The sequence below is a fragment of the Lemur catta genome, chromosome 12 (genome assembly GCF_020740605.2).
Source record: "Lemur catta isolate mLemCat1 chromosome 12, mLemCat1.pri, whole genome shotgun sequence".
Classification (NCBI taxonomy): Eukaryota; Metazoa; Chordata; class Mammalia; order Primates; family Lemuridae; genus Lemur; species Lemur catta.
The window spans coordinates 94649495-94660621 of record NC_059139.1 but is presented as its reverse complement, the minus strand read 5'-3'; the positions used below and the strand labels follow the sequence as shown (position 1 = coordinate 94660621).

Genomic DNA, 11127 nt, shown 5'->3' with positions numbered 1-11127 from the left:
TACTTTCTTTTTTTAGCAAAAATTATTTTTTATTATAACAGTGAAATTATTTTACTGTATTTCACCACTACATAGTAATGGAAAATTGGAAACATTTTAAATGTTCAACAATTGAGAAGATTATTGTAGTTGTATAAACTAGAATATTACACATCAGTTAAAATAACCAACTTGAGCTATATAGATCAACATGGATAAATCCCAAAACCATAGAATAGCAAGTTTCAGAAGAGCATACATGTTACCATTGATATAAAAACAAACAAACCAAAAATACACATTTACAGATACAAACATACGAAGTAACAATGTAAATAAGTAGAGAATATCAGCAAACACAGATGAGAGTGGCTGTCCACAGTGGGAGAACTGTTGTCTAGGGGATGATTTTACATAGATACATGAGGACATTGAGTTTTGTAATCTTTTACTTGTTAACAGGGGAGTAGGTGGTCATGTTATTCTCTGTTCTTTTCTGTTCATGTGAAATCCTGTAAAAAATTACCAAGCTTCCTATACTCTAAGAGGGTTGGCTGTATCTCATGTCCCCTGCATGTCCCCTGCCCCCACAGTGGCATCACCCCTTCAACATACTTTCTTGCCTGGGTTTACCAGCTTACTGGTGAAGGTTTTTGCATCCATGTAACTTTCTGTACTGCTTTCAAAGTCTTTTGATTATCACTTTGGTTAAATCAATGGCTACTATTTTACAGTGTTCTCTGATTTTGATTTGGTCAAATGTTTTGAGCCCTTTAACATCTTTGACAAACCTCCCCTAAATTGAATTCTAACTTAAGCATCTTTAACCTTGAATTAATTATGAAAATTTCCAGTTGAGTCCCTGGAAAGATTCAAAATATATATCTCCCATCTTAATAGGATATTAAATGATTAGAAAAGATGCCTGCTATTATAATTTCTTCTCAAGATTATACTGACGATCCTGGCAGGATCTGTGAAGTAAGATAAATATTTGAAAGAATAAAAAATATTGTCATTATTCACAGATGCTATGATTGCTTATGTTAAATATCTAAAGGAGATTTTAGTTAAGTATTAGAAACAATAAAATTAATAAGGTGGCTGGATACATATCAAAATGTAAAATTAATTGAACATTCATAAACAAGTAGGGATCAATTGTATGAAATAATTTTTAACAGGTACTATTTAGAAAATACTTCATGAAAATATGAAGTATTTAGGGGTTAATATAATAAAGGATGTGTAAATCCTTTATGAAAAAATTATAAAATATATTGAAAAACATTTTTAAACAAATATGCAGAGATATAAAATATTCTTAAATGAAACATTCAGTAGGGCACATATTCTTTAATGAAACATTCAGTAGAGCAAAGATACAAATTCTTACCAAAGTGATCATATATTTAATGTAATTGCAGGCAAAATCTCAATGGGGTTTTTCTGGCACAGAACTTGAGAAGATGATCCTAAAAATATATAAAAGAATAAAAAATAAAAATAGTCAAAACACTCCTGAAGATAGACGAAGGTACAGGGATTTTCCCTACTGAGATGGGTGTATACATACATAATGAGTGCGATGCGCACTGTCTGGGGGATGGACACGCTTGAAGCTCTGACTTGGGGGAGGGAGGCAAAGGGCAATATACATAACCTAAACTTTTGTATCCCCATAATATGCTGAAATAAAAAAACACTTTATACTCATTGAGATAACATACTGTTCATTGTGCGATAGATAAATGGTCCTGTGGAACATAACACAGAGCTCAAAACCAACTTTTACCTGCCTGGAAATTTGATTCATAAATGAGCAGTTAAGTCAAGGTCAGACTAGCATATACAGTAGTAACAGATTCTCCTTCACATTTCTCACAACACAAATCCAGTGTGAGTTGGCTGGGGTGGGTGGGGGTGGGATGCGTAATCTGCTCCCCAGAATCACTCAGGGATCCAGGCAAAAAGCAGCTTAATGATCTTGTAGCTGTATGTTTGGGAGCCTTGTGGTCGTTTTGGTCATTATGGCCAGAGTAGCAAGAACGAGAGGATCATGTGCCAGCTCATAAGTCCTTTGACTTAAAAGTGACCGCTCAGAGACCTTGTCCCATAAATTAAAAGCATGGTTCCACCTATCCAAAAAGGAACTAGGAAATGTGGAGAACTGTATGGAGATTCCATGAGTAACAAATATTACTGTTAGTGAGGATTGAAGATCATGGGGAAATCGATAGACTCTTTAATAGATTTAAAAAATAACAGTCTTATGGAGAAATGGTCAGGTGACATAAAGCTTTTCACAGAAGAGAAAATACACTGTCTCAAAGTATATGACATGATGCTAAAATTCATTTGTATTAATAGAAATTAAAATTGAAACCAAAATAAGGCACCCTTGTACACCATCTTTTTGATAAGGTTTAAAATGTGTGAAAATGATCAGGATTTGGAGGAACTTGAACATTCATCTAATGTTGGTTGGGGTGTAATAGTAAAGTAACTTTGGAAATCAGGTTACCATCGAGTAAGGTATTGAACCTATGCATTTCTGTAACACTAGAATTTATTTCAACAGACCATGAGTACAGTACTCATTCAACAGAATATGTGTATAAGAATGTTCATACAACATGACTCATAATAGCCCCAAACTGAAAACAACCTAATTTTGGTAAAAGAAGACTGAATCAATAAATGGTAATATAGTCATACAATAAAATAAAGTTCAGCAGTGAAAATGAATAAATGCCAGCTATATGTCTCAACATAGATGAAGCTCAAGAACATCAAGTTTTTGTTTTTTTTAGACAGAGTTTCACTCTGTTGCCTGGGCTAGAGTGCCCTGGCATCTGCCTAGCTCACAGCAACCTCAAACTCCAGGGCTCAAGCAATCCTTCTGCCTCAGCCTCCCAAGTAGCTGGGACTACAAGCATGTGCCACCATTCCCAGCTAATTTTTTTCTATATATTTTTAGTTTTCCAGCAAATTTCTTTCTATTTTTTTTTTTTTTTATTTAAGTAGAGATGCGGTCTCGCTCTTGCTCAGGCTGGTCTCGAACTCCTGAGCTCAAACAATCCTCCTGCCTTGGCCTTACAGAGTGCTAGGATTACAAGTGTAAGCCACTGCGCCTGGCCCAGTGAATGTCATTTTAAAAATTCAAATATTAGCTTGATTTAACTATTTAAAAAGTACTATCCAATTGCCCATCAACAGGCAAACTTTGCAGTAGTTGAGATAAAAATGCTGTAGGTAACATAGGAATTAGAGATGTACTTTTATGTAAGAAAATGACAATTAGTAAGACTTTAATAGGTTGTGAAATATATGTTTTACAATGTTGATAACGAAAAATAACACCCTATTAACACCCACTTTATCAGTGCCTCCAATGCATTATTTTTTAGGATAATCAAATGAAGTTGTCAAATAGAATGAGTATACTCTTTTTTGTGCACGTGTGACATTGATCAATTTTTCTCCCCAGGTGGCATGTTAATTCCATCCAGGCTGCTCCCCAACAGATTAAAGTATTAAAAAAAATACTTGATTCCTGTGGGGGAAGAACTGTTGAATTGATCCTCAAATTTGGAGCCCAGCCCTCAGAGACTCTCTTCCCCACACCCAAGCCCCCAGGCTGTGCCTCCCCAAAGCTGAGCGCACACCTGGGGGCTCAGTTTCTCCTGGTTCCTATTCCTCACAGCTATGGTCGAGCTGATTTACTGTCACCCTCCGAACTCATGGACGTGGCCGGGAAAGTGCCTCAAAGGGAGGGGGGGCAAATGCTGGTGGCAGAATCAGGACAGTAGACAGCTGCAAGTCTCCGACCCCTTCCTACCCTGTGTTTTTGTGAAGCCTGTCTGCTTGGCTCCTGGGGCCCAGTCATCCCAGCATCCTGGGAATGAGCCTCAATTATGAGCCACCTGAAAACTTGGGACATCTTGCTCCGCTGGACCAGTGGAGGCGGCTAGGTGAGAGGGAACGGCTCGAAGAACATCAGGGGTGAAGCTAGTGGGTGCCCCTGGCACAGGGACAGAGAGAGGAGGACTTGCCTCCATGAAATAACAGGTGGGTGGGGTCAGGAGTGGGGGAGTGTGAGGTCACAGGGGTGACATTGTGACGCACCTGGAGCGGAGTTGGGGATTGGCCGGGCAGGCAAAGGGTAGTGATGAAAAGCTGGTTGCCGAGCTTGAGTGCAGCAGAGCCCGCATGGACTTGAAGGGCTGAACTTGGGCTCCAGCACCCGCCCTTTGGCTGTGACCACCTTCCTGTGGTCATGTCTCAAGGACACCCTCTTGCCTGCCACTTCCAGTGAGTCTCATCTATTCTACAGCTTCCTGCCCTCTGCTTCCTAATCCTCCATGACTTCTCAGTTTCTGGCTGCCACAGTCCTCCACTTTGCCACTTTGGTTTCCAGAAATTTCGTCCGGAGCCAGCCCTGCTTTCCAGAGTCTTCAGCTTACCTGCTCATTGTCCCCTGTGTGTCCTGTTTGCCTGGAAGTCCAGATGACCGCAATGGAGATGGCCACTTGAGTTTTCTGGATCGCTGTGCCTGTGAGAGATGCGTCGTACATGCGCGGACAGAGAGAGCTTCATAGCAAGGTCGGTTTTCTTAGTGAGAAAGCCCACGCAGTTCCCACTGTAGCCTGGGCTGCAGAAAGAGAATTCAGGTGGTGGGAATGAAAGTGGCCACCTGAGAGAGGTCCTTAGAAAATAAACCATCAGAGAGCTCAGCTTTGTTCCTCACAATGAAATTGGAAAGTTTTCTGCTATCTCTCAATGATGTCCCGACTTGTGAGGTCTTCCTCTTCTGGAAATGGAGGGGTTGGGCTTATATCTGAGGTAAGTCCTACATCTAGTCCTAGTGAGTCATCAAAAGGGCTCAGTAACTTAATGACCTCAGAGCTGGGCCCTCTTTTGGCCACATCTATAAGTCCAAGCAGCCTGAATTCTTCTGGATGGAGGAGTGATGTTTTTCACATTGATGCTTCTGACATCAAGTTTTTCCTGAAAATGCCAAGAATGATCTCACTCGCTAGGAGATTCCCACCCCTCATGTAGCCCATTTATTTATTTATATGTTTATTTAATGGTAAAATTTTGTTCATTTTTGTTTTATTTTGATAGAATAGGGTACAAGTTGAATTCTGTTACATGTATATGTGATATAGTGAAGTCTGGGCTTTTGTACCCATCACCTGAATAGTGTGTATTGTACCCCATAAATAATTTTCATCCCTCACCCCCTCCCGCCTCCCTCCTTTTAAGTCTCCATTATACCATTCTTTGTGCCCTGGTGTAGCCATAGTTTACACTTATAAGAACATACGGCATTTATTTTTCTGTTTCTGCTTAAATTTATGGTCAGATGATTTTTAAGGTTATAAATGAGCTTAATAACTCTGTAGGATACAAGATCAAACTACAAAAATCAATTGTTTCTATATACTAGCAATAAACAAAATGAAATAAAAATTTCTTTCAAAATAGTATGAAGAAGAATAAAATAGGAATAAATTTAGCAAAAAATTTGTAAACCTGTACACTGAAAATTATAAAACATCACGGAGAGAAATTTAGAAGATAGGAATAAGTGGAAAGACATTTTGTATTCATTGATTAGAGATTCAGTATTGTCAAGATCACAATTCTACCCAAATTAAACTCTAAATTCAAAGCAAGTCCTATAAATATCCCAGTAGACATTTTTATTGGCATAGACAAGTTGATTTGAAAATTTATATGGAAATGAAAAGGACTTAAAATAATGAAGACACATTTTTTACATAAAAGAATGAAGTTGAAGGACTTATGTACCTGTTTTCAAAACTTACTATAAATCTCCAGTAATCAAGACATCATGGTGTTGACACAAGATCAGGTATATAGATCAATGAAAATTATTTGAGAGTCCTTAAAAAATGTTTAAATTTATGGTCAGATGATTTTTGACAAAGTTATACAGTCTTTTAACAAATAGTGCTGAAACAATTGAATACCCATAAGCCAAAAAAAGCATTATTACTTCACACAGCACATAAAAACTAACTGAAAGTGGATCATAAATCCAAATGTAAGAGCCAGCACTTTAAAATTGCAATAAGAAATAGGGAAAAAATGCATTACCTTGGGTTGTGGAAAATGTTCATACAGACAACATTAAAAGCATAGTCCATAAAAGAAAACATTAAAATGGATTTTTATAGAAATTACAAAGTTTTTCACTTCTAAAGACACCATTAAGAAAACTAAAATACAAGCCACACACTGGACGATGAAATCACAAATAATATATCTGATGATAGACTTGAATCCAGAATATATAAAGAACATGTAAACCTCAACAATAAGAATAAAACTAAAAAATGTTCAAAAGACTTGCACAGACATTTCACCAAAGAAGATATAAGAATGGCTAATGGGCCTATGAATGATGAGCACATTGTGATAATACTCAACATTATTGACCATTAGAGAAGTTCAGATTAAAACCATAATGATATACTATTACATACCCACTAAAATGACTGCAGTAACCCAGAAAATAACAAGTGTTGATGAGAATGCAGAGAAACTGGAATCCCCACATGTTGTAGGTGGGAGTGTAAAAAGGTACAGCTACCTTGGAAATCAGTTTGGCAATTTCTTAGACTTACCACACAACCTGGTAAGTCTACTTCTGGGAATCTCTTTAAAAGAAATGAAAACACGTTCATACAGAGACACATACGTGGATGTTTCTAGCAGTGTTGTTCATAATGGCTCAAACTGGAAGCAATCCAAATATGCATCAATTGGCAGATGATTAAAGAAATGTGGTATATACATACTATGGAATACTATTCAGTAATTAAAAGCACACTACTAAGTACTAAAATCTGGATGAAACTTAAACATGCTGAGTGAAAGGAGCCAGACCAAAAACGTCTGCATATTGTGTGATTCCATTTACATACAATGTCTAGGAAAGTAAGTTTATAGAGACAAAGTAGGTCAGCATTTTTCTAAGGTGGGGAGTGGGAGACGGGATTAACTGCAAATGATTGTGAAGGAACTTTTTGCAGGTGATGGAAATGTTCTAAAACTGGATTGTGGTGATGTTTGCATAAGTACAAATTTATCAAAACAATTTGATAAACATTTTGAGTTTACATTTCCAGTGGGCAAATTTTAGGGTATGCTAATCATACATCAATTAAGCTATAAACGTAAAAAGGAAGAAGAAAAAAGTTATTAAGTGGTGTTTCTTTTGGTAGACACTTAAAAGCTTATTTACATAGTAAGCTTCTGTTACGATAGTTAGGAGCTAAGAAGTAATGGCTTTGGTTTCAACATCAAAAAAGTTTAGTGTATGGTATGATTTCATGTTAAAAAATCAGCTTACAATGGAAACATATGTTAGGAACAATATTTTTGTTTGTTTAATAAGAGGGTAAAATTTCTTGTGACTTAAATTTTATAAATTTCCTATATTGGATTTATAAGTAAATTACCACTGATCTCATCACTGCTTAAAACACAAAATTATATGTACCAACTTATATTGAACTAAATGAAATGATAATGGATGCCATTCTAAACGTTTTAATTTCATAATATTTTTACAAGCTACAAATCATAAGGATTTAATGTATTAGATAAATTACAATTTCCCTATCCTTATCTACCTTTAAGATCTTAGATAAATCATTCAGTTAATTAATAAGTTTTGAAAGCCTGGAAAGTTTCTTAGTAAAAAACAGACACAAAACACTTATAAATAATGATAATATCTATTCTTGTTATTTTTGAATGGCAATGGCTTAAGGACAAAATATATATCCTCCAGTTGCCCTCAGAGGAGATATATATATATATATATATATATATATATGCATGCACATACAGTATGTTCAAAATTATACAACACAAATAAATATGTATGTGTGTGTATATGTATGTGAATATGTGTATATTCATCTATTTCAATTGTTAATCAATTGTTAATATGTGTTGATGGAGAAAAAACAGTAAAACAATTCATGTTTTTTTTATTCTCTAGTTCTTTTTTTCTGTCTGGAAAAGGTTATTTTAATTAAAGATGATATTTAATATAAATATTATATAATTTCATTTATAATATATAAATTATATTTTATGATATATAACATTTATATTTAATATGAAGACACTTAATTTAAATAATTATATAAGATACGATAATTAGAGACATGAAAATATGTATACAAGAAACTAGATATGATTTCCTTCTTATTTAAGAAATTAATAGTTTATCCACAGGACAAATTTAATATGATATATATGTATTATTTAATATACTGATTAGTTAATTATTTGTTAAAACCATAGGGAATTTTTATTATTACCAATTTTTATATTTATATATCTGTGTATGTCTAAACCTATAAGTCCTTTCCTTTAAATTATTATATAAATACTTATAAAGCAGAAACAAAATGAGTGACATTTTTATTTAAAATGACTGGGCTATTTTATGCTTATGTGGAAGTTTCTTCTTGTAATTCTGTTAAATTTTGGTTATTGTTTTTTACACTCCTAAATCAGTTTTTAAAAAGAAGTCTTGTTTGCTTTTCATAATTTATTTTCAATTACAATTGTTACAGTGTTTTTAAAATGTATGAAATTATTTCTGACATTAGTTATGATTTATATCATGTCTTCTGTAACTACTATTTTTTGTTTTAGCTTTCCAAAATTCAAAACAGTAATTTTGTTCTACAAAACAAAGGAAAATAGGAATCATTAGGTTTGTTAAAACTCTTTAGGTTTTAAATAATTCAAAACTGTTATGAGAGCCATTGTCCTTCAACCTTGGTATTTAAAAACAACAAAAAAGTAAGTTTTACTTCCCTCTGTGCAAAAATTAAAGTGCTCCAAACCTGGCAAATCCAAAAGAGAGTTGATATTAGGTTAATTATATATTAGTAAAACATATTAATAGAAGTATGTTTTAATAACTGTGTACTTTTCAAGTTAAAAGAAGCATGCTGCTATTTAAACATAAATACTGAAATATAAACTATCAGATTTTTCTCTAGGATTCTAGGCTCACAAATCCTTTTTCATGTTTTGTTCATGAAAACTCTGACCAAGTGCTGACTCAAGTATGTGGGAATCATTAGAGACCTACTGCTTATTTCAGTATTTTGTTAGATCTAGTGGCCAAGCCATATCCACCTTGTTTGGGATCTATAACAGCAATAGAAAAATGTATGAAAACTTCCATTGATTTAGTTCCAGAGTTTCTACTACACTTACTGGTTCCTATTCTCCACAGACTCTTTTACTGGCAGTCACCTGGCATCCTGTGAAATATTACTGCTTTCATCTTCAAAGGTCTCTATTCATTGCTGCTTCACTCTGAATCCAGCCACTCTTCGTTCATCACCTAAAGAAAGAACCCAACAATTACTTGCCAGCATTTTGGGAACTATTCACAATAATTTAAACCTTATAGACAAAACAACCTTGATTTTAATGTGGTTTTATGTGGTTAATAATTTAAAAAAACTAAAAATTATGAAGCTGAGTATGCTATAAGAAACTTAAATCAGGCCTTGAAATATAAGCTTCTCACAGAAATAAAATAATTCCAGATGGTTGCATTAATTGCCATCATTCAGATATATCAATTGCCAAAAGATAAAGAAAGAAATATTTATTGTTGTGGTAGGTATGATTTTAGGTTAGTTCACGACTATGAAATGCTTTAGAAACAAAAAGATGTCCTATTATAAGATGGTGAATTAAAAGCCCTAGTATTTCTATAGGCCATGCTCCCTAGACAAGCAGCTGATTAGCAAATCACAGAAATGGTCATTGATTTACATCCAGAAACCTGACTTTAGCTTGGTCAAAAGGAGACACTAAGAAGAGAGAAGCAACCTCTAATATTTGGAAACTCACCTAGCACTGTTAAGGTTTGGTGTTGCTAGGAGTAGACCAGGTATTCATAGCAAGGTGATAATATTTTTCTGCTTAATGTAAATAATTCCGCAGAGCACTAGCTTCAGAAGAGGCCGCACAGTGATTGTGGTGGATCAAGAGAAAAAGAACAACTCTCTACAGTCAGGTTTGTATGAACTAAAATAAAATCTTAATCCCCCCAGCTGTGATGGAATGGACGTCCTCTTGGCAAAGGGCACTGCAGAAATAACCTAAGGCTCAGATACTGGCTATGAAACGGTAGGTGCACCTTTATCCTTTTGGAGACATCATACTTTATGACAGTGAGACACCAAATCATGAACAGACCTAAGGCTATAGAAGGAAAATAGCCTAAAACAAACCTATACGCCTTCAATTTACATAAGAGACCTCTTGAGTTTCAGTAAACATCCAATGGCTTATCTCTCATTAACAGATTTCTTTTTATTTTTATTTTTTTATATTTTTTATACTTTAAGACAGAGTCCCACTCTGTTGCCCAGGCTAGAGTGCCATGGCGTCAGCCTAGCTCACAGCAACCTGAAACTCCTGGGTTCAAGCAATCCTCCTGCCTTAGCTTCCCGAGTAGCTGGGACTACAGGCATGCGCCACCATGCCCGGCTAATTTTTCTATATATATTTTTAGCTGTCCAGATAATTTCTTTCTATTTTTAGTAGAGATGGGGTCTCGCTCCTGCTCAGGCTGGTCTTGAACTCCTGAGCTCAAACAATCCACCCACCTTTGGCCTCCCAGAGTGCTAGGATTACAGGCGTGAGCCACCGCATCTGGGCAACAGATTTCTTAAGTTAAGAAATTCCAAGACTTAAGACAAAGCTTCATACTTTAACCAGTTACAAGTCAAAGAAACTGTAAGTGCACATATAACATATAAGAACACACTTTAAGATGTCCTGCCATTTCAGGGAAAACAATACACACCCTCCACATACTGACTTAGGGAGTTATTTGTAGTTCCTACCTGCATGAACCTATACAACCAAACTGCACCGCAGTAGTGTGGGCACATATTCTCAGGACCTCCTGAGGCCATGTGCTCCAGGTGAGCCAGTCATGCATGTTCAGATCAGAATAAACCTCTTTAATTATTTTAAAGAGTTTGGGTTCTTTGCTTTTCACAAGATGGTGCTCACACCTGAGGTTCAAAGAAGACTCAGGATTCCTTGAAGGAGGAGCTC

General features: G+C 35.5%; 1 long non-coding RNA gene across 1 annotated transcript; it reads right to left on the bottom strand.

The window, feature by feature from the left end:
- Positions 1-850: 850 nt before the first annotated feature.
- On the bottom strand, positions 851-4504 carry LOC123648092. Its single transcript, XR_006738484.1, has 3 exons — positions 4446-4504; positions 1376-1454; positions 851-953 (listed from the first exon to the last, which is right to left on the bottom strand). It is a non-coding gene; the product is annotated as an uncharacterized LOC123648092 (long non-coding RNA).
- Between the last annotated feature and the right edge of the window lie 6623 nt (positions 4505-11127).